The following is a 19451-nucleotide window of genomic DNA, read 5'->3' as shown; positions in this document are numbered from 1 at the left end:
CGGAAGATCAAGCTTTCAGTGCTCTTTTGCCTTCCATCATATTCCACCCAGCTAAAATCTTTAGCTCTGCATCCAACAGACCTTGCAAGATACAATGTCTACTCATCCTGGAACAACAGAGGCATTTTCCATCTATGTGACATGCTTCCCTTAGTTTCATCACACAGAAAGAACAAAGCACCGAGGAATTCAAAAGGGCTTTTTCAAAGGTGTGAAAAAAAAAGATGATGTCTCTGTCAGAGAATGGTTTGCAGAAGATTGGCACATAGGTATTTGCCAATGCAAATGTGCAGAAGAGCGAGAACGGCCGAGAAACTTCATGTGCTAGTACGCATGTGCGTACGCTAAATCGCACACAATGCGTGACAATTTCTGGTGCCCAGTGGCCTATTTAAAGCTAGCAGCATAAGCCATTAGTTGCTGGATGATCTTCAGCTTCCCCTGTGAGTTCCTGTGATCCTGATATTATTCATGTGTGAAAATTCATGTGCCAGTGCGCATATACGTACGCCAAAGCGCGTGCATGAGCCATTAGTTGCTGGATGAACTTCAGCTTGCCCTGTGAGTTCCTGTGTTCCTGATAGTATTTCATTTCCTGTCCTGACCCGGCTTGACCTGTCTTGTCTGCATCCCTGGCTTTGACCCTTGGTACTTTGACAACAAGGGAATGATTGGAGGTTACAAAGGAAAAACAGCTTTGAGGTTTCAGCACTAGGAGTGTGCGGGTCGTTAAAAGGACTTGCATTTCCCATACCGGGAGTCGAACCCGGGCCGCCTGGGTGAAAACCAGGAATCCTAACCGCTAGACCATATGGGAAAACTAGCTGCCTTGTTTTGAGAAAAATAGAGAAAACCAAAGGGAAAAAAAGATGTGCCACCGCCATCAGCTTCCAAGTATGGTGGCCAGCTATGACACACATATCACTTTCACTAATTGGCCTCGTTAGCGCAGCAGGTAGCGCGTCAGTCTCATAATCTGAAGGTCGTGAGTTTGATCCTCACACGGGGCACTACTCTCTAACCATTTTGTGAGCCTTGGGGTCCTTAATCTATGAAAAACACTACTCTTCATCCCTTAGGTCTTGTAGGAAACCATATGGATGGAACATTGACCGGAAGATCAAGCTTTCAGTGCTCTTTTGCCTTCCACCATATTCCACCCAGCTAAAATCTTTAGCTCTGCATCCAACAGACCTTGCAAGATACAATGTCTACTCATCCTGGAACAACAGAGGCATTTTCCATCTATGTGACATGCTTCCCTTAGTTTCATCACACAGAAAGAACAAAGCACCGAGGAATTCAAAAGGGCTTTTTCAAAGGTGTGGAAAAAAAAGATGATGTCTCTGTCAGAGAATGGTTTGCAGAAGATTGGCACATAGATATTTGCCAATGCAAATGTGCAGAAGAGCGAGAACGGCCGAGAAACTTCATGTGCTAGTACGCATGTGCGTACGCCAAAGCGCACACAATGCGTGACAATTTCAGGTGCCCAGTGGCCTATTTAAAGCTAGCAGCATAAGCCATTAGTTGCTGGATGATCTTCAGCTTCCCCTGTGAGTTCCTGTGATCCTGATATTATTCATGTGTGAAAATTCATGTGCCAGTGCGCATATACGTACGCCAAAGCGCGTGCATGAGCCATTAGTTGCTGGATGAACTTCAGCTTGCCCTGTGAGTTCCTGTGTTCCTGATAGTATTTCATTTCCTGTCCTGACCCGGCTTGACCTGTCTTGTCTGCATCCCTGGCTTTGACCCTTGGTACTTTGACAACAAGGGAATGATTGGAGGTTACAATGGAAAAACAGCTTTGAGGTTTCAGCACTAGGAGTGTGCGGGTCGTTAAAAGGACTTGTATTTCCCATACCGGGAGTCGAACCCGGGCCGCCTGGGTGAAAACCAGGAATCCTAACCGCTAGACCATATGGCAAAACTAGCTGCCTTGTTTTGAGAAAAATAGAGAAAACCAAAGGGAAAAAAAGATGTGCCACCGCCATCAGCTTCCAAGTATGGTGGCCAGCTATGACACACATATCACTTTCACTAATTGGCCTCGTTAGCGCAGCAGGTAGCGCGTCAGTCTCATAATCTGAAGGTCGTGAGTTCGATCCTCACACGGGGCACTACTCTCTAACCATTTTGTGAGCCTTGGGGTCCTTAATCTATGAAAAAACTACTCTTCATCCCTTAGATCTTGTAGGAAACCATATGGATGGAAAATTGACCGGAAGATCAAGCTTTCAGTGCTCTTTTGCCTTCCATCATATTCCACCCAGCTAAAATCTTTAGCTCTGCATCCAACAGACCTTGCAAGATACAATGTCTACTCATCCTGGAACAACAGTGGCATTTTCCATCTATGTGACATGCTTCCCTTAGTTTCATCACACAGAAAGAACAAAGCACCGAGGAATTCAAAAGGGCTTTTTCAAAGGTGTGGAAAAAAAAGATGATGTCTCTGTCAGAGAATGGTTTGCAGAAGATTGGCACATAGATATTTGCCAATGCAAATGTGCAGAAGAGCGAGAACGGCCGAGAAACTTCATGTGCTAGTACGCATGTGCGTACGCCAAAGCGCACACAATGTGTGACAATTTCTGGTGCCCAGTGGCCTATTTAAAGCTAGCAGCATAAGCCATTAGTTGCTGGATGATCTTCAGCTTCCCCTGTGAGTTCCTGTGATCCTGATATTATTCATGTGTGAAAATTCATGTGCCAGTGCGCATATACGTACGCCAAAGCGCGTGCATGAGCCATTAGTTGCTGGATGAACTTCAGCTTGCCCTGTGAGTTCCTGTGTTCCTGATAGTATTTAATTTCCTGTCCTGACCCGGCTTGACCTGTCTTGTCTGCATCCCTGGCTTTGACCCTTGGTACTTTGACAACAAGGGAATGATTGCAGGTTACAATGGAAAAACAGCTTTGAGGTTTCAGCACTAGGAGTGTGCGGGTCGTTAAAAGGACTTGCATTTCCCATACCCGGAGTCGAACCCGGGCCGCCTGGGTGAAAACCAGGAATCCTAACCGCTAGACCATATGGGAAAACTAGCTGCCTTGTTTTGAGAAAAATAGAGAAAACCAAAGGGAAAAAAAGATGTGCCACCGCCATCAGCTTCCAAGTATGGTGGCCAGCTATGACACACATATCACTTTCACTAATTGGCCTTGTTAGCGCAGCAGGTAGCGCGTCAGTCTCATAATCTAAAGGTCGTGAGTTCGATCCTCACACGGGGCACTACTCTCTAACCATTTTGTGAGCCTTGGGGTCCTTAATCTATGAAAAACACTACTCTTCATCCCTTAGGTCTTGTAGGAAACCATATGGATGGAAAATTGACCGGAAGATCAAGCTTTCAGTGCTCTTTTGCCTTCCACCATATTCCACCCAGCTAAAATCTTTAGCTCTGCATCCAACAGACCTTGCAAGATACAATGTCTACTCATCCTGGAACAACAGAGGCATTTTCCATCTATGTGACATGCTTCCCTTAGTTTCATCACACAGAAAGAACAAAGCACCGAGGAATTCAAAAGGGCTTTTTCAAAGGTGTGGAAAAAAAAGATGATGTCTCTGTCAGAGAATGGTTTGCAGAAGATTGGCACATAGATATTTGCCAATGCAAATGTGCAGAAGAGCGAGAACGGCCGAGAAACTTCATGTGCTAGTACGCATGTGCGTACGCCAAAGCGCACACAATGCGTGACAATTTCTGGTGCCCAGTGGCCTATTTAAAGCTAGCAGCATAAGCCATTAGTTGCTGGATGATCTTCAGCTTCCCCTGTGAGTTCCTGTGATCCTGATATTATTCATGTGTGAAAATTCATGTGCCAGTGCGCATATACGTACGCCAAAGCGCGTGCATGAGCCATTAGTTGCTGGATGAACTTCAGCTTGCCCTGTGAGTTCCTGTGTTCCTGATAGTATTTCATTTCCTGTCCTGACCCGGCTTGACCTGTCTTGTCTGCATCCCTGGCTTTGACCCTTGGTACTTTGACAACAAGGGAATGATTGGAGGTTACAATGGAAAAACAGCTTTGAGGTTTCAGCACTAGGAGTGTGCGGGTCGTTAAAAGGACTTGCATTTCCCATACCGGGAGTCGAACCCGGGCCGCCTGGGTGAAAACCAGAAATCCTAACCGCTAGACCATATGGGAAAACTATCTGCCTTGTTTTGAGAAAAATAGAGAAAACCAAAGGGAAAAAAAGATGTGCCACCGCCATCAGCTTCCAAGTATGGTGGCCAGCTATGACACACATATCGCTTTCACTAATTGGCCTCGTTAGCGCAGCAGGTAGCGCGTCAGTCTCATAATCTGAAGGTCGTGAGTTCGATCCTCACACGGGGCACTACTCTCTAACCATTTTGTGAGCCTTGGGGTTCCTAATCTATGAAAAACACTACTCTTCATCCCTTAGATCTTGTAGGAAACCATATGGATGGAACATTGACCGGAAGATCAAGCTTTCAGTGCTCTTTTGCCTTCCACCATATTCCACCCAGCTAAAATCTTTAGCTCTGCATCCAACAGACCTTGCAAGATACAATGTCTACTCATCCTGGAACAACAGAGGCATTTTCCATCTATGTGACATGCTTCCCTTAGTTTCATCACACAGAAAGAACAAAGCACCGAGGAATTCAAAAGGGCTTTTCAAAGGTGTGGAAAGAAAAGATGATGTCTCTGTCAGAGAATGGTTTGCAGAAGATTGGCACATAGATATTTGCCAATGCAAATGTGCAGAAGAGCGAGAACGGCCGAGAAACTTCATGTGCTAGTACGCATGTGCGTACGCCAAAGCGCACACAATGCGTGACAATTTCTGGTGCCCAGTGGCCTATTTAAAGCTAGCAGCATAAGCCATTAGTTGCTGGATGATCTTCAGCTTCCCCTGTGAGTTCCTGTGATCCTGATATTATTCATGTGTGAAAATTCATGTGCCAGTGCGCATATACGTACGCCAAAGCGCGTGCATGAGCCATTAGTTGCTGGATGAACTTCAGCTTGCCCTGTGAGTTCCTGTGTTCCTGATAGTATTTCATTTCCTGTCCTGACCCGGCTTGACCTGTCTTGTCTGCATCCCTGGCTTTGACCCTTGGTACTTTGACAACAAGGGAATGATTGGAGGTTACAATGGAAAAACAGCTTTGAGGTTTCAGCACTAGGAGTGTGCGGGTCGTTAAAAGGACTTGCATTTCCCATACCGGGAGTCGAACCCGGGCCGCCTGGGTGAAAACCAGAAATCCTAACCGCTAGACCATATAGGAAAACTATCTGCCTTGTTTTGAGAAAAATAGAGAAAACCAAAGGGAAAAAAAGATGTGCCACCGCCATCAGCTTCCAAGTATGGTGGCCAGCTATGACACACATATCACTTTCACTAATTGGCCTCGTTAGCGCAGCAGGTAGCGCGTCAGTCTCATAATCTGAAGGTCGTGAGTTCGATCCTCACACGGGGCACTACTCTCTTACCATTTTGTGAGCCTTGGGGCTCCTAATCTATGAAAAACACTACTCTTCATCCCTTAGATCTTGTAGGAAACCATATGGATGGAACATTGACCGGAAGATCAAGCTTTCAGTGCTCTTTTGCCTTCCACCATATTCCACCCAGCTAAAATCTTTAGCTCTGCATCCAACAGACCTTGCAAGATACAATGTCTACTCATCCTGGAACAACAGAGGCATTTTCCATCTATGTGACATGCTTCCCTTAGTTTCATCACACAGAAAGAACAAAGCACCGAGGAATTCAAAAGGGCTTTTTCAAAGGTGTGGAAAAAAAAGATGATGTCTCTGTCAGAGAATGGTTTGCAGAAGATTGGCACATAGATATTTGCCAATGCAAATGTGCAGAAGAGCGAGAACGGCCGAGAAACTTCATGTGCTAGTACGCATGTGCGTACGCCAAAGCGCACACAATGCGTGACAATTTCTGGTGCCCAGTGGCCTATTTAAAGCTAGCAGCATAAGCCATTAGTTGCTGGATGATCTTCAGCTTCCCCTGTGAGTTCCTGTGATCCTGATATTATTCATGTGTGAAAATTCATGTGCCAGTGCGCATATACGTACGCCAAAGCGCGTGCATGAGCCATTAGTTGCTGGATGAACTTCAGCTTGCCCTGTGAGTTCCTGTGTTCCTGATAGTATTTGATTTCCTGTCCTGACCCGGCTTGACCTGTCTTGTCTGCATCCCTGGCTTTGACCCTTGGTACTTTGACAACAAGGGAATGATTGGAGGTTACAATGGAAAAACAGCTTTGAGGTTTCAGCACTAGGAGTGTGCGGGTCGTTAAAAGGACTTGCATTTCCCATACCGGGAGTGGAACCCGGGCCGCCTGGGTGAAAACCAGGAATCCTAACCGCTAGACCATATGGGAAAACTAGCTGCTTTGTTTTGAGAAAAATAGAGAAAACCAAAGGGAAAAAAAGATGTGCCACCGCCATCAGCTTCCAAGTATGGTGGCCAGCTATGACACACATATCGCTTTCACTAATTGGCCTCGTTAGCGCAGCAGGTAGCGTGTCAGTCTCATAATCTGAAGGTCGTGAGTTCGATCCTCACACGGGGCACTACTCTCTAACCATTTTGTGAGCCTTGGGGTCCTTAATCTATGAAAAACACTACTCTTCATCCCTTAGGTCTTGTAGGAAACCATATGGATGGAAAATTGACCGCAAGATCAAGCTTTCAGTGCTCTTTTGCCTTCCACCATATTCCACCCAGCTAAAATCTTTAGCTCTGCATCCAACAGACCTTGCAAGATACAATGTCTACTCATCCTGGAACAACAGAGGCATTTTCCATCTATGTGACATGCTTCCCTTAGTTTCATCACACAGAAAGAACAAAGCACAGAGGAATTCAAAAGGGCTTTTTCAAAGGTGTGGAAAAAAAAGATGATGTCTCTGTCAGAGAATGGTTTGCAGAAGATTGGCACATAGATATTTGCCAATGCAAATGTGCAGAAGAGCGAGAACGGCCGAGAAACTTCATGTGCTAGCACGCATGTGCGTACGCCAAAGCGCACACAATGCGTGACAATTTCTGGTGCCCAGTGGCCTATTTAAAGCTAGCAGCATAAGCCATTAGTTGCTGGATGATCTTCAGCTTCCCCTGTGAGTTCCTGTGATCCTGATATTATTCATGTGTGAAAATTCATGTGCCAGTGCGCATATACGTACGCCAAAGCGCGTGCATTAGCCATTAGTTGCTGGATGAACTTCAGCTTGCCCTGTGAGTTCCTGTGTTCCTGATAGTATTTCATTTCCTGTCCTGACCCGGCTTGACCTGTCTTGTCTGCATCCCTGGCTTTGACCCTTGGTACTTTGACAACAAGGGAATGATTGGAGGTTACAATGGAAAAACAGCTTTGAGGTTTCAGCACTAGGAGTGTGCGGGTCGTTAAAAGGACTTGCATTTCCCATACCGGGAGTGGAACCCGGGCCGCCTGGGTGAAAACCAGGAATCCTAACCGCTAGACCATATGGGAAAACTAGCTGCCTTGTTTTGAGAAAAATAGAGAAAACCAAAGGGAAAAAAAGATGTGCCACCGCCATCAGCTTCCAAGTATGGTGGCCAGCTATGACACACATATCACTTTCACTAATTAGCCTCGTTAGCGCAGCAGGTAGCGCGTCAGTCTCATAATCTGAAGGTCGTGAGTTCGATCCTCACACGGGGCACTACTCTCTAACCGTTTTGTGAGCCTTGGGGTCCTTAATCTATGAAAAACACTACTCTTCATCCCTTAGGTCTTGTAGGAAACCATATGGATGGAAAATTGACCGCAAGATCAAGCTTTCAGTGCTCTTTTGCCTTCCACCATATTCCACCCAGCTAAAATCTTTAGCTCTGCATCCAACAGACCTTGCAAGATACAATGTCTACTCATCCTGGAACAACAGAGGCATTTTCCATCTATGTGACATGCTTCCCTTAGTTTCATCACACAGAAAAAACAAAGCACCGAGGAATTCAAAAGGGCTTTTTCAAAGGTGTGGAAAAAAAAGATGATGTCTCTGTCAGAGAATGGTTTGCAGAAGATTGGCACATAGATATTTGCCAATGCAAATGTGCAGAAGAGCGAGAACGGCCGAGAAACTTCATGTGCTAGTACGCATGTGCGTACGCCAAAGCGCACACAATGCGTGACAATTTCTGGTGCCCAGTGGCCTATTTAAAGCTAGCAGCATAAGCCATTAGTTGCTGGATGATCTTCAGCTTCCCCTGTGAGTTCCTGTGATCCTGATATTATTCATGTGTGAAAATTCATGTGCCAGTGTGCATATACGTACGCCAAAGCGCGTGCATGAGCCATTAGTTGCTGGATGAACTTCAGCTTGCCCTGTGAGTTCCTGTGTTCCTGATAGTATTTGATTTCCTGTCCTGACCCGGCTTGACCTGTCTTGTCTGCATCCCTGGCTTTGACCCTTGGTACTTTGACAACAAGGGAATGATTGGAGGTTACAATGGAAAAACAGCTTTGAGGTTTCAGCACTAGGAGTGTGCGGGTCGTTAAAAGGACTTGCATTTCCCATACCGGGAGTGGAACCCGGGCCGCCTGGGTGAAAACCAGGAATCCTAACCGCTAGACCATATGGGAAAACTAGCTGCCTTGTTTTGAGAAAAATAGAGAAAACCAAAGGGAAAAAAAGATGTGCCACCGCCATCAGCTTCCAAGTATGGTGGCCAGCTATGACACACATATCACTTTCACTAATTGGCCTCGTTAGCGCAGCAGGTAGCGCGTCAGTCTCATAATCTGAAGGTCGTGAGTTCGATCCTCACACGGGGCACTACTCTCTAACCGTTTTGTGAGCCTTGGGGTCCTTAATCTATGAAAAACACTACTCTTCATCCCTTAGGTCTTGTAGGAAACCATATGGATGGAAAATTGACCGGAAGATCAAGCTTTCAGTGCTCTTTTGCCTTCCACCATATTCCACCCAGCTAAAATCTTTAGCTCTGCATCCAACAGACCTTGCAAGATACAATGTCTACTCATCCTGGAACAACAGAGGCATTTTCCATCTATGTGACATGCTTCCCTTAGTTTCATCACACAGAAAGAACAAAGCACCGAGGAATTCAAAAGGGCTTTTTCAAAGGTGTGGAAAAAAAAGATGATGTCTCTGTCAGAGAATGGTTTGCAGAAGATTGGCACATAGATATTTGCCAATGCAAATGTGCAGAAGAGCGAGAACGGCCGAGAAACTTCATGTGCTAGTACGCATGTGCGTACGCCAAAGCGCACACAATGCGTGACAATTTCTGGTGCCCAGTGGCCTATTTAAAGCTAGCAGCATAAGCCATTAGTTGCTGGATGATCTTCAGCTTCCCCTGTGAGTTCCTGTGATCCTGATATTATTCATGTGTGAAAATTCATGTGCCAGTGTGCATATACGTACGCCAAAGCGCGTGCATGAGCCATTAGTTGCTGGATGAACTTCAGCTTGCCCTGTGAGTTCCTGTGTTCCTGATAGTATTTCATTTCCTGTCCTGACCCGGCTTGACCTGTCTTGTCTGCATCCCTGGCTTTGACCCTTGGTACTTTGACAACAAGGGAATGATTGGAGGTTACAATGGAAAAACAGCTTTGAGGTTTCAGCACTAGGAGTGTGTGGGTCGTTAAAAGGACTTGCACTTCCCATACCGGGAGTCGAACCCGGGCCGCCTGGGTGAAAACCAGGAATCCTAACCGCTAGACCATATGGGAAAACAAGCTGCCTTGTTTTGAGAAAAATAGAGAAAACCAAAGGGAAAAAAAGATGTGCCACCGCCATCAGCTTCCAAGTATGGTGGCCAGCTATGACACACATATCGCTTTCACTAATTGGCCTCGTTAGCGCAGCAGGTAGCGCGTCAGTCTCATAATCTGAACGTCGTGAGTTCGATCCTCACACAGGGCACTACTCTCTAACCATTTTGTGAGCCTTGGGGTCCTTAATCTATGAAAAACACTACTCTTCATCCCTTAGGTCTTGTAGGAAACCATATGGATGGAAAATTGACCGCAAGATCAAGCTTTCAGTGCTTTTTGCCTTCCACCATATTCCATCCAGCTAAAATCTTTAGCTCTGCATCCAACAGACCTTGCAAGATACAATGTCTACTCATCCTGGAACAACAGAGGCATTTTCCATCTATGTGACATGCTTCCCTTAGTTTCATCACACAGAAAGAACAAAGCACCGAGGAATTCAAAAGGGCTTTTTCAAAGGTGTGGAAAAAAAAGATGATGTCTCTGTCAGAGAATGGTTTGCAGAAGATTGGCACATAGATATTTGCCAATGCAAATGTGCAGAAGAGCGAGAACGGCCGAGAAACTTCATGTGCTAGTACGCATGTGCGTACGCCAAAGCGCACACAATGCGTGACAATTTCTGGTGCCCAGTGGCCTATTTAAAGCTAGCAGCATAAGCCATTAGTTGCTGGATGATCTTCAGCTTCCCCTGTGAGTTTCTGTGATCCTGATATTATTCATGTGTGAAAATTCATGTGCCAGTGCGCATATACGTACGCCAAAGCGCGTGCATGAGCCATTAGTTGCTGGATGAACTTCAGCTTGCCCTGTGAGTTCCTGTGTTCCTGATAGTATTTGATTTCCTGTCCTGACCCGGCTTGACCTGTCTTGTCTGCATCCCTGGCTTTGACCCTTGGTACTTTGACAACAAGGGAATGATTGGAGGTTACAATGGAAAAACAGCTTTGAGGTTTCAGCACTAGGAGTGTGCGGGTCGTTAAAAGGACTTGCATTTCCCATACCGGGAGTGGAACCCGGGCCGCCTGGGTGAAAACCAGGAATCCTAACCGCTAGACCATATGGGAAAACTAGCTGCCTTGTTTTGAGAAAAATAGAGAAAACCAAAGGGAAAAAAAGATGTGCCACCGCCATCAGCTTCCAAGTATGGTGGCCAGCTATGACACACATATCACTTTCACTAATTGGCCTCGTTAGCGCAGCAGGTAGCGCGTCAGTCTCATAATCTGAAGGTCGTGAGTTCGATCCTCACACGGGGCACTACTCTCTAACCGTTTTGTGAGCCTTGGGGTCCTTAATCTATGAAAAACACTACTCTTCATCCCTTAGGTCTTGTAGGAAACCATATGGATGGAAAATTGACCGGAAGATCAAGCTTTCAGTGCTCTTTTGCCTTCCACCATATTCCACCCAGCTAAAATCTTTAGCTCTGCATCCAACAGACCTTGCAAGATACAATGTCTACTCATCCTGGAACAACAGAGGCATTTTCCATCTATGTGACATGCTTCCCTTAGTTTCATCACACAGAAAGAACAAAGCACCGAGGAATTCAAAAGGGCTTTTTCAAAGGTGTGGAAAAAAAAGATGATGTCTCTGTCAGAGAATGGTTTGCAGAAGATTGGCACATAGATATTTGCCAATGCAAATGTGCAGAAGAGCGAGAACGGCCGAGAAACTTCATGTGCTAGTACGCATGTGCGTACGCCAAAGCGCACACAATGCGTGACAATTTCTGGTGCCCAGTGGCCTATTTAAAGCTAGCAGCATAAGCCATTAGTTGCTGGATGATCTTCAGCTTCCCCTGTGAGTTCCTGTGATCCTGATATTATTCATGTGTGAAAATTCATGTGCCAGTGCGCATATACGTACGCCAAAGCGCGTGCATGAGCCATTAGTTGCTGGATGAACTTCAGCTTGCCCTGTGAGTTCCTGTGTTCCTGATAGTATTTCATTTCCTGTCCTGACCCGGCTTGACCTGTCTTGTCTGCATCCCTGGCTTTGACCCTTGGTACTTTGACAACAAGGGAATGATTGGAGGTTACAATGGAAAAACAGCTTTGAGGTTTCAGCACTAGGAGTGTGCGGGTCGTTAAAAGGACTTGCATTTCCCATACCGGGAGTCGAACCCGGGCCGCCTGGGTGAAAACCAGGAATCCTAACCGCTAGACCATATGGGAAAACTAGCTGCCTTGTTTTGAGAAAAATAGAGAAAACCAAAGGGAAAAAAAGATGTGCCACCGCCATCAGCTTCCAAGTATGGTGGCCAGCTATGACACACATATCGCTTTCACTAATTGGCCTCGTTAGCGCAGCAGGTAGCGCGTCAGTCTCATAATCTGAAGGTCGTGAGTTCGATCCTCACACGGGGCACTACTCTCTAACCATTTTGTGAGCCTTGGGGTCCTTAATCTATGAAAAACACTACTCTTCATCCCTTAGGTCTTGTAGGAAACCATATGGATGGAAAATTGACCGCAAGATCAAGCTTTCAGTGCTCTTTTGCCTTCCACCATATTCCACCCAGCTAAAATCTTTAGCTCTGCATCCAACAGACCTTGCAAGATACAATGTCTACTCATCCTGGAACAACAGAGGCATTTTCCATCTATGTGACATGCTTCCCTTAGTTTCATCTCACAGAAAGAACAAAGCACAGAGGAATTCAAAAGGGCTTTTTCAAAGGTGTGGAAAAAAAAGATGATGTCTCTGTCAGAGAATGGTTTGCAGAAGATTGGCACATAGATATTTGCCAATGCAAATGTGCAGAAGAGCGAGAACGGCCGAGAAACTTCATGTGCTAGTACGCATGTGCGTACGCCAAAGCGCACACAATGCGTGACAATTTCTGGTGCCCAGTGGCCTATTTAAAGCTAGCAGCATAAGCCATTAGTTGCTGGATGATCTTCAGCTTCCCCTGTGAGTTCCTGTGATCCTGATATTATTCATGTGTGAAAATTCATGTGCCAGTGCGCATATACGTACGCCAAAGCGCGTGCATGAGCCATTAGTTGCTGGATGAACTTCAGCTTGCCCTGTGAGTTCCTGTGTTCCTGATAGTATTTCATTTCCTGTCCTGACCCGGCTTGACCTGTCTTGTCTGCATCCCTGGCTTTGACCCTTGGTACTTTGACAACAAGGGAATGATTGGAGGTTACAATGGAAAAACAGCTTTGAGGTTTCAGCACTAGGAGTGTGCGGGTCGTTAAAAGGACTTGCATTTCCCATACCGGGAGTCGAACCCGGGCCGCCTGGGTGAAAACCAGGAATCCTAACCGCTAGACCATATGGGAAAACTAGCTGCCTTGTTTTGAGAAAAATAGAGAAAACCAAAGGGAAAAAAAGATGTGCCACCGCCATCAGCTTCCAAGTATGGTGGCCAGCTATGACACACATATCGCTTTCACTAATTGGCCTCGTTAGCGCAGCAGGTAGCGCGTCAGTCTCATAATCTGAAGGTCGTGAGTTCGATCCTCACACGGCGCACTACTCTCTAACCATTTTGTGAGCCTTGGGGTCCTTAATCTATGAAAAACACTACTCTTCATCCCTTAGGTCTTGTAGGAAACCATATGGATGGAAAATTGACCGCAAGATCAAGCTTTCAGTGCTTTTTGCCTTCCACCATATTCCACCCAGCTAAAATCTTTAGCTCTGCATCCAACAGACCTTGCAAGATACAATGTCTACTCATCCTGGAACAACAGAGGCATTTTCCATCTATGTGACATGCTTCCCTTAGTTTCATCACACAGAAAGAGCAAAGCACAGAGGAATTCAAAAGGGCTTTTTCAAAGGTGTGGAAAAAAAAGATGATGTCTCTGTCAGAGAATGGTTTGCAGAAGATTGGCACATAGATATTTGCCAATGCAAATGTGCAGAAGAGCGAGAACGGCCGAGAAACTTCATGTGCTAGCACGCATGTGCGTACGCCAAAGCGCACACAATGCGTGACAATTTCTGGTGCCCAGTGGCCTATTTAAAGCTAGCAGCATAAGCCATTAGTTGCTGGATGATCTTCAGCTTCCCCTGTGAGTTCCTGTGATCCTGATATTATTCATGTGTGAAAATTCATGTGCCAGTGCGCATATACGTACGCCAAAGCGCGTGCATTAGCCATTAGTTGCTGGATGAACTTCAGCTTGCCCTGTGAGTTCCTGTGTTCCTGATAGTATTTCATTTCCTGTCCTGACCCGGCTTGACCTGTCTTGTCTGCATCCCTGGCTTTGACCCTTGGTACTTTGACAACAAGGGAATGATTGGAGGTTACAATGGAAAAACAGCTTTGAGGTTTCAGCACTAGGAGTGTGCGGGTCGTTAAAAGGACTTGCATTTCCCATACCGGGAGTGGAACCAGGGCCGCCTGGGTGAAAACCAGGAATCCTAACCGCTAGACCATATGGGAAAACTAGCTGCCTTGTTTTGAGAAAAATAGAGAAAACCAAAGGGAAAAAAAGATGTGCCACCGCCATCAGCTTCCAAGTATGGTGGCCAGCTATGACACACATATCACTTTCACTAATTAGCCTCGTTAGCGCAGCAGGTAGCGCGTCAGTCTCATAATCTGAAGGTCGTGAGTTCGATCCTCACACGGGGCACTACTCTCTAACCGTTTTGTGAGCCTTGGGGTCCTTAATCTATGAAAAACACTACTCTTCATCCCTTAGGTCTTGTAGGAAACCATATGGATGGAAAATTGACCGCAAGATCAAGCTTTCAGTGCTCTTTTGCCTTCCACCATATTCCACCCAGCTAAAATCTTTAGCTCTGCATCCAACAGACCTTGCAAGATACAATGTCTACTCATCCTGGAACAACAGAGGCATTTTCCATCTATGTGACATGCTTCCCTTAGTTTCATCACACAGAAAAAACAAAGCACCGAGGAATTCAAAAGGGCTTTTTCAAAGGTGTGGAAAAAAAAGATGATGTCTCTGTCAGAGAATGGTTTGCAGAAGATTGGCACATAGATATTTGCCAATGCAAATGTGCAGAAGAGCGAGAACGGCCGAGAAACTTCATGTGCTAGTACGCATGTGCGTACGCCAAAGCGCACACAATGCGTGACAATTTCTGGTGCCCAGTGGCCTATTTAAAGCTAGCAGCATAAGCCATTAGTTGCTGGATGATCTTCAGCTTCCCCTGTGAGTTCCTGTGATCCTGATATTATTCATGTGTGAAAATTCATGTGCCAGTGTGCATATACGTACGCCAAAGCGCGTGCATGAGCCATTAGTTGCTGGATGAACTTCAGCTTGCCCTGTGAGTTCCTGTGTTCCTGATAGTATTTCATTTCCTGTCCTGACCCGGCTTGACCTGTCTTGTCTGCATCCCTGGCTTTGACCCTTGGTACTTTGACAACAAGGGAATGATTGGAGGTTACAATGGAAAAACAGCTTTGAGGTTTCAGCACTAGGAGTGTGTGGGTCGTTAAAAGGACTTGCACTTCCCATACCGGGAGTCGAACCCGGGCCGCCTGGGTGAAAACCAGGAATCCTAACCGCTAGACCATATGGGAAAACAAGCTGCCTTGTTTTGAGAAAAATAGAGAAAACCAAAGGGAAAAAAAGATGTGCCACCGCCATCAGCTTCCAAGTATGGTGGCCAGCTATGACACACATATCGCTTTCACTAATTGGCCTCGTTAGCGCAGCAGGTAGCGCGTCAGTCTCATAATTTGAACGTCGTGAGTTCGATCCTCACACAGGGCACTACTCTCTAACCATTTTGTGAGCCTTGGGGTCCTTAATCTATGAAAAACACTACTCTTCATCCCTTAGGTCTTGTAGGAAACCATATGGATGGAAAATTGACCGCAAGATCAAGCTTTCAGTGCTTTTTGCCTTCCACCATATTCCACCCAGCTAAAATCTTTAGCTCTGCATCCAACAGACCTTGCAAGATACAATGTCTACTCATCCTGGAACAACAGAGGCATTTTCCATCTATGTGACATGCTTCCCTTAGTTTCATCACACAGAAAGAACAAAGCACAGAGGAATTCAAAAGGGCTTTTTCAAAGGTGTGGAAAAAAAAGATGATGTCTCTGTCAGAGAATGGTTTGCAGAAGATTGGCACATAGATATTTGCCAATGCAAATGTGCAGAAGAGCGAGAACGGCCGAGAAACTTCATGTGCTAGTACGCATGTGCGTACGCCAAAGCGCACACAATGCGTGACAATTTCTGGTGCCCAGTGGCCTATTTAAAGCTATCAGCATAAGCCATTAGTTGCTGGATGATCTTCAGCTTCCCCTGTGAGTTTCTGTGATCCTGATATTATTCATGTGTGAAAATTCATGTGCCAGTGCGCATATACGTACGCCAAAGCGCGTGCATGAGCCATTAGTTGCTGGATGAACTTCAGCTTGCCCTGTGAGTTCCTGTGTTCCTGATAGTATTTGATTTCCTGTCCTGACCCGGCTTGACCTGTCTTGTCTGCATCCCTGGCTTTGACCCTTGGTACTTTGACAACAAGGGAATGATTGGAGGTTACAATGGAAAAACAGCTTTGAGGTTTCAGCACTAGGAGTGTGCGGGTCGTTAAAAGGACTTGCATTTCCCATACCGGGAGTGGAACCCGGGCCGCCTGGGTGAAAACCAGGAATCCTAACCGCTAGACCATATGGGAAAACTAGCTGCCTTGTTTTGAGAAAAATAGAGAAAACCAAAGGGAAAAAAAGATGTGCCACCGCCATCAGCTTCCAAGTATGGTGGCCAGCTATGACACACATATCACTTTCACTAATTGGCCTCGTTAGCGCAGCAGGTAGCGCGTCAGTCTCATAATCTGAAGGTCGTGAGTTCGATCCTCACACGGGGCACTACTCTCTAACCGTTTTGTGAGCCTTGGGGTCCTTAATCTATGAAAAACACTACTCTTCATCCCTTAGGTCTTGTAGGAAACCATATGGATGGAAAATTGACCGGAAGATCAAGCTTTCAGTGCTCTTTTGCCTTCCACCATATTCCACCCAGCTAAAATCTTTAGCTCTGCATCCAACAGACCTTGCAAGATACAATGTCTACTCATCCTGGAACAACAGAGGCATTTTCCATCTATGTGACATGCTTCCCTTAGTTTCATCACACAGAAAGAACAAAGCACCGAGGAATTCAAAAGGGCTTTTTCAAAGGTGTGGAAAAAAAAGATGATGTCTCTGTCAGAGAATGGTTTGCAGAAGATTGGCACATAGATATTTGCCAATGCAAATGTGCAGAAGAGCGAGAACGGCCGAGAAACTTCATGTGCTAGTACGCATGTGCGTACGCCAAAGCGCACACAATGCGTGACAATTTCTGGTGCCCAGTGGCCTATTTAAAGCTAGCAGCATAAGCCATTAGTTGCTGGATGATCTTCAGCTTCCCCTGTGAGTTCCTGTGATCCTGATATTATTCATGTGTGAAAATTCATGTGCCAGTGTGCATATACGTACGCCAAAGCGCGTGCATGAGCCATTAGTTGCTGGATGAACTTCAGCTTGCCCTGTGAGTTCCTGTGTTCCTGATAGTATTTGATTTCCTGTCCTGACCCGGCTTGACCTGTCTTGTCTGCATCCCTGGCTTTGACCCTTGGTACTTTGACAACAAGGGAATGATTGGAGGTTACAATGGAAAAACAGCTTTGAGGTTTCAGCACTAGGAGTGTGTGGGTCGTTAAAAGGACTTGCACTTCCCATACCGGGAGTCGAACCCGGGCCGCCTGGGTGAAAACCAGGAATCCTAACCGCTAGACCATATGGGAAAACAAGCTGCCTTGTTTTGAGAAAAATAGAGAAAACCAAAGGGAAAAAAAGATGTGCCACCGCCATCAGCTTCCAAGTATGGTGGCCAGCTATGACACACATATCGCTTTCACTAATTGGCCTCGTTAGCGCAGCAGGTAGCGCGTCAGTCTCATAATCTGAACGTCGTGAGTTCGATCCTCACACAGGGCACTACTCTCTAACCATTTTGTGAGCCTTGGGGTCCTTAATCTATGAAAAACACTACTCTTCATCCCTTAGGTCTTGTAGGAAACCATATGGATGGAAAATTGACCGCAAGATCAAGCTTTCAGTGCTTTTTGCCTTCCACCATATTCCATCCAGCTAAAATCTTTAGCTCTGCATCCAACAGACCTTGCAAGATACAATGTCTACTCATCCTGGAACAACAGAGGCATTTTCCATCTATGTGACATGCTTCCCTTAGTTTCATCACACAGAAAGAACAAAGCACCGAGGAATTCAAAAGGGCTTTTTCAAAGGTGTGGAAAAAAAAGATGATGTCTCTGTCAGAGAATGGTTTGCAGAAGATTGGCACATAGATATTTGCCAATGCAAATGTGCAGAAGAGCGAGAACGGCCGAGAAACTTCATGTGCTAGTACGCATGTGCGTACGCCAAAGCGCACACAATGCGTGACAATTTCTGGTGCCCAGTGGCCTATTTAAAGCTAGCAGCATAAGCCATTAGTTGCTGGATGATCTTCAGCTTCCCCTGTGAGTTTCTGTGATCCTGATATTATTCATGTGTGAAAATTCATGTGCCAGTGCGCATATACGTACGCCAAAGCGCGTGCATGAGCCATTAGTTGCTGGATGAACTTCAGCTTGCCCTGTGAGTTCCTGTGTTCCTGATAGTATTTGATTTCCTGTCCTGACCCGGCTTGACCTGTCTTGTCTGCATCCCTGGCTTTGACCCTTGGTACTTTGACAACAAGGGAATGATTGGAGGTTACAATGGAAAAACAGCTTTGAGGTTTCAGCACTAGGAGTGTGCGGGTCGTTAAAAGGACTTGCATTTCCCATACCGGGAGTGGAACCCGGGCCGCCTGGGTGAAAACCAGGAATCCTAACCGCTAGACCATATGGGAAAACTAGCTGCCTTGTTTTGAGAAAAATAGAGAAAACCAAAGGGAAAAAAAGATGTGCCACCGCCATCAGCTTCCAAGTATGGTGGCCAGCTATGACACACATATCACTTTCACTAATTGGCCTCGTTAGCGCAGCAGGTAGCGCGTCAGTCTCATAATCTGAAGGTCGTGAGTTCGATCCTCACACGGGGCACTACTCTCTAACCGTTTTGTGAGCCTTGGGGTCCTTAATCTATGAAAAACACTACTCTTCATCCCTTAGGTCTTGTAGGAAACCATATGGATGGAAAATTGACCGGAAGATCAAGCTTTCAGTGCTCTTTTGCCTTCCACCATATTCCACCCAGCTAAAATCTTTAGCTCTGCATCCAACAGACCTTGCAAGATACAATGTCTACTCATCCTGGAACAACAGAGGCATTTTCCATCTATGTGACATGCTTCCCTTAGTTTCATCACACAGAAAGAACAAAGCACCGAGGAATTCAAAAGGGCTTTTTCAAAGGTGTGGAAAAAAAAGATGATGTCTCTGTCAGAGAATGGTTTGCAGAAGATTGGCACATAGATATTTGCCAATGCAAATGTGCAGAAGAGCGAGAACGGCCGAGAAACTTCATGTGCTAGTACGCATGTGCGTACGCCAAAGCGCACACAATGCGTGACAATTTCTGGTGCCCAGTGGCCTATTTAAAGCTAGCAGCATAAGCCATTAGTTGCTGGATGATCTTCAGCTTCCCCTGTGAGTTCCTGTGATCCTGATATTATTCATGTGTGAAAATTCATGTGCCAGTGCGCATATACGTACGCCAAAGCGCGTGCATGAGCCATTAGT

At 45.8% G+C, this 19451-nt stretch overlaps 16 non-coding genes across 16 annotated transcripts; 10 read left to right on the top strand and 6 right to left on the bottom strand.

Moving 5' to 3' along the window:
• Window positions 1–745: 745 nt before the first annotated feature.
• Window positions 746–817, bottom strand: TRNAE-UUC (transfer RNA glutamic acid (anticodon UUC)). The gene has a single exon. It is a non-coding gene; the product is annotated as a tRNA-Glu (tRNA).
• A 1233-nt stretch (window positions 818–2050) lies between these two features.
• TRNAM-CAU (transfer RNA methionine (anticodon CAU)) lies at window positions 2051–2123 on the top strand. Its single transcript has one exon. It is a non-coding gene; the product is annotated as a tRNA-Met (tRNA).
• Window positions 2124–4275: 2152 nt separating this feature from the next.
• Window positions 4276–4348, top strand: TRNAM-CAU (transfer RNA methionine (anticodon CAU)). Its single transcript has one exon. It is a non-coding gene; the product is annotated as a tRNA-Met (tRNA).
• A 1039-nt stretch (window positions 4349–5387) lies between these two features.
• Window positions 5388–5460, top strand: TRNAM-CAU (transfer RNA methionine (anticodon CAU)). Its single transcript has one exon. It is a non-coding gene; the product is annotated as a tRNA-Met (tRNA).
• Window positions 5461–7613: 2153 nt separating this feature from the next.
• TRNAM-CAU (transfer RNA methionine (anticodon CAU)) lies at window positions 7614–7686 on the top strand. Its single transcript has one exon. It is a non-coding gene; the product is annotated as a tRNA-Met (tRNA).
• A 1040-nt stretch (window positions 7687–8726) lies between these two features.
• On the top strand, window positions 8727–8799 carry TRNAM-CAU (transfer RNA methionine (anticodon CAU)). Its single transcript has one exon. It is a non-coding gene; the product is annotated as a tRNA-Met (tRNA).
• An 848-nt stretch (window positions 8800–9647) lies between these two features.
• TRNAE-UUC (transfer RNA glutamic acid (anticodon UUC)) lies at window positions 9648–9719 on the bottom strand. Its single transcript has one exon. It is a non-coding gene; the product is annotated as a tRNA-Glu (tRNA).
• Window positions 9720–10951: 1232 nt separating this feature from the next.
• On the top strand, window positions 10952–11024 carry TRNAM-CAU (transfer RNA methionine (anticodon CAU)). Its single transcript has one exon. It is a non-coding gene; the product is annotated as a tRNA-Met (tRNA).
• An 848-nt stretch (window positions 11025–11872) lies between these two features.
• Window positions 11873–11944, bottom strand: TRNAE-UUC (transfer RNA glutamic acid (anticodon UUC)). Its single transcript has one exon. It is a non-coding gene; the product is annotated as a tRNA-Glu (tRNA).
• A 120-nt stretch (window positions 11945–12064) lies between these two features.
• On the top strand, window positions 12065–12137 carry TRNAM-CAU (transfer RNA methionine (anticodon CAU)). Its single transcript has one exon. It is a non-coding gene; the product is annotated as a tRNA-Met (tRNA).
• Window positions 12138–12985: 848 nt separating this feature from the next.
• Window positions 12986–13057, bottom strand: TRNAE-UUC (transfer RNA glutamic acid (anticodon UUC)). The gene has a single exon. It is a non-coding gene; the product is annotated as a tRNA-Glu (tRNA).
• A 1232-nt stretch (window positions 13058–14289) lies between these two features.
• On the top strand, window positions 14290–14362 carry TRNAM-CAU (transfer RNA methionine (anticodon CAU)). The gene has a single exon. It is a non-coding gene; the product is annotated as a tRNA-Met (tRNA).
• Window positions 14363–15210: 848 nt separating this feature from the next.
• Window positions 15211–15282, bottom strand: TRNAE-UUC (transfer RNA glutamic acid (anticodon UUC)). The gene has a single exon. It is a non-coding gene; the product is annotated as a tRNA-Glu (tRNA).
• Window positions 15283–16514: 1232 nt separating this feature from the next.
• On the top strand, window positions 16515–16587 carry TRNAM-CAU (transfer RNA methionine (anticodon CAU)). Its single transcript has one exon. It is a non-coding gene; the product is annotated as a tRNA-Met (tRNA).
• An 848-nt stretch (window positions 16588–17435) lies between these two features.
• Window positions 17436–17507, bottom strand: TRNAE-UUC (transfer RNA glutamic acid (anticodon UUC)). The gene has a single exon. It is a non-coding gene; the product is annotated as a tRNA-Glu (tRNA).
• Window positions 17508–18739: 1232 nt separating this feature from the next.
• TRNAM-CAU (transfer RNA methionine (anticodon CAU)) lies at window positions 18740–18812 on the top strand. The gene has a single exon. It is a non-coding gene; the product is annotated as a tRNA-Met (tRNA).
• The last annotated feature ends 639 nt before the right edge of the window (window positions 18813–19451 follow it).

This window comes from Lithobates pipiens, unplaced genomic scaffold (assembly GCF_037356315.1).
Source record: "Lithobates pipiens isolate NorthernLeopardFrog02 unplaced genomic scaffold, aLitPip1_a1.2 Scaffold_8, whole genome shotgun sequence".
Classification (NCBI taxonomy): domain Eukaryota; kingdom Metazoa; phylum Chordata; class Amphibia; order Anura; family Ranidae; genus Lithobates; species Lithobates pipiens.
Note: the sequence above shows the minus strand (reverse complement) of the source record. Positions and strands in the feature narration are given on the sequence as shown.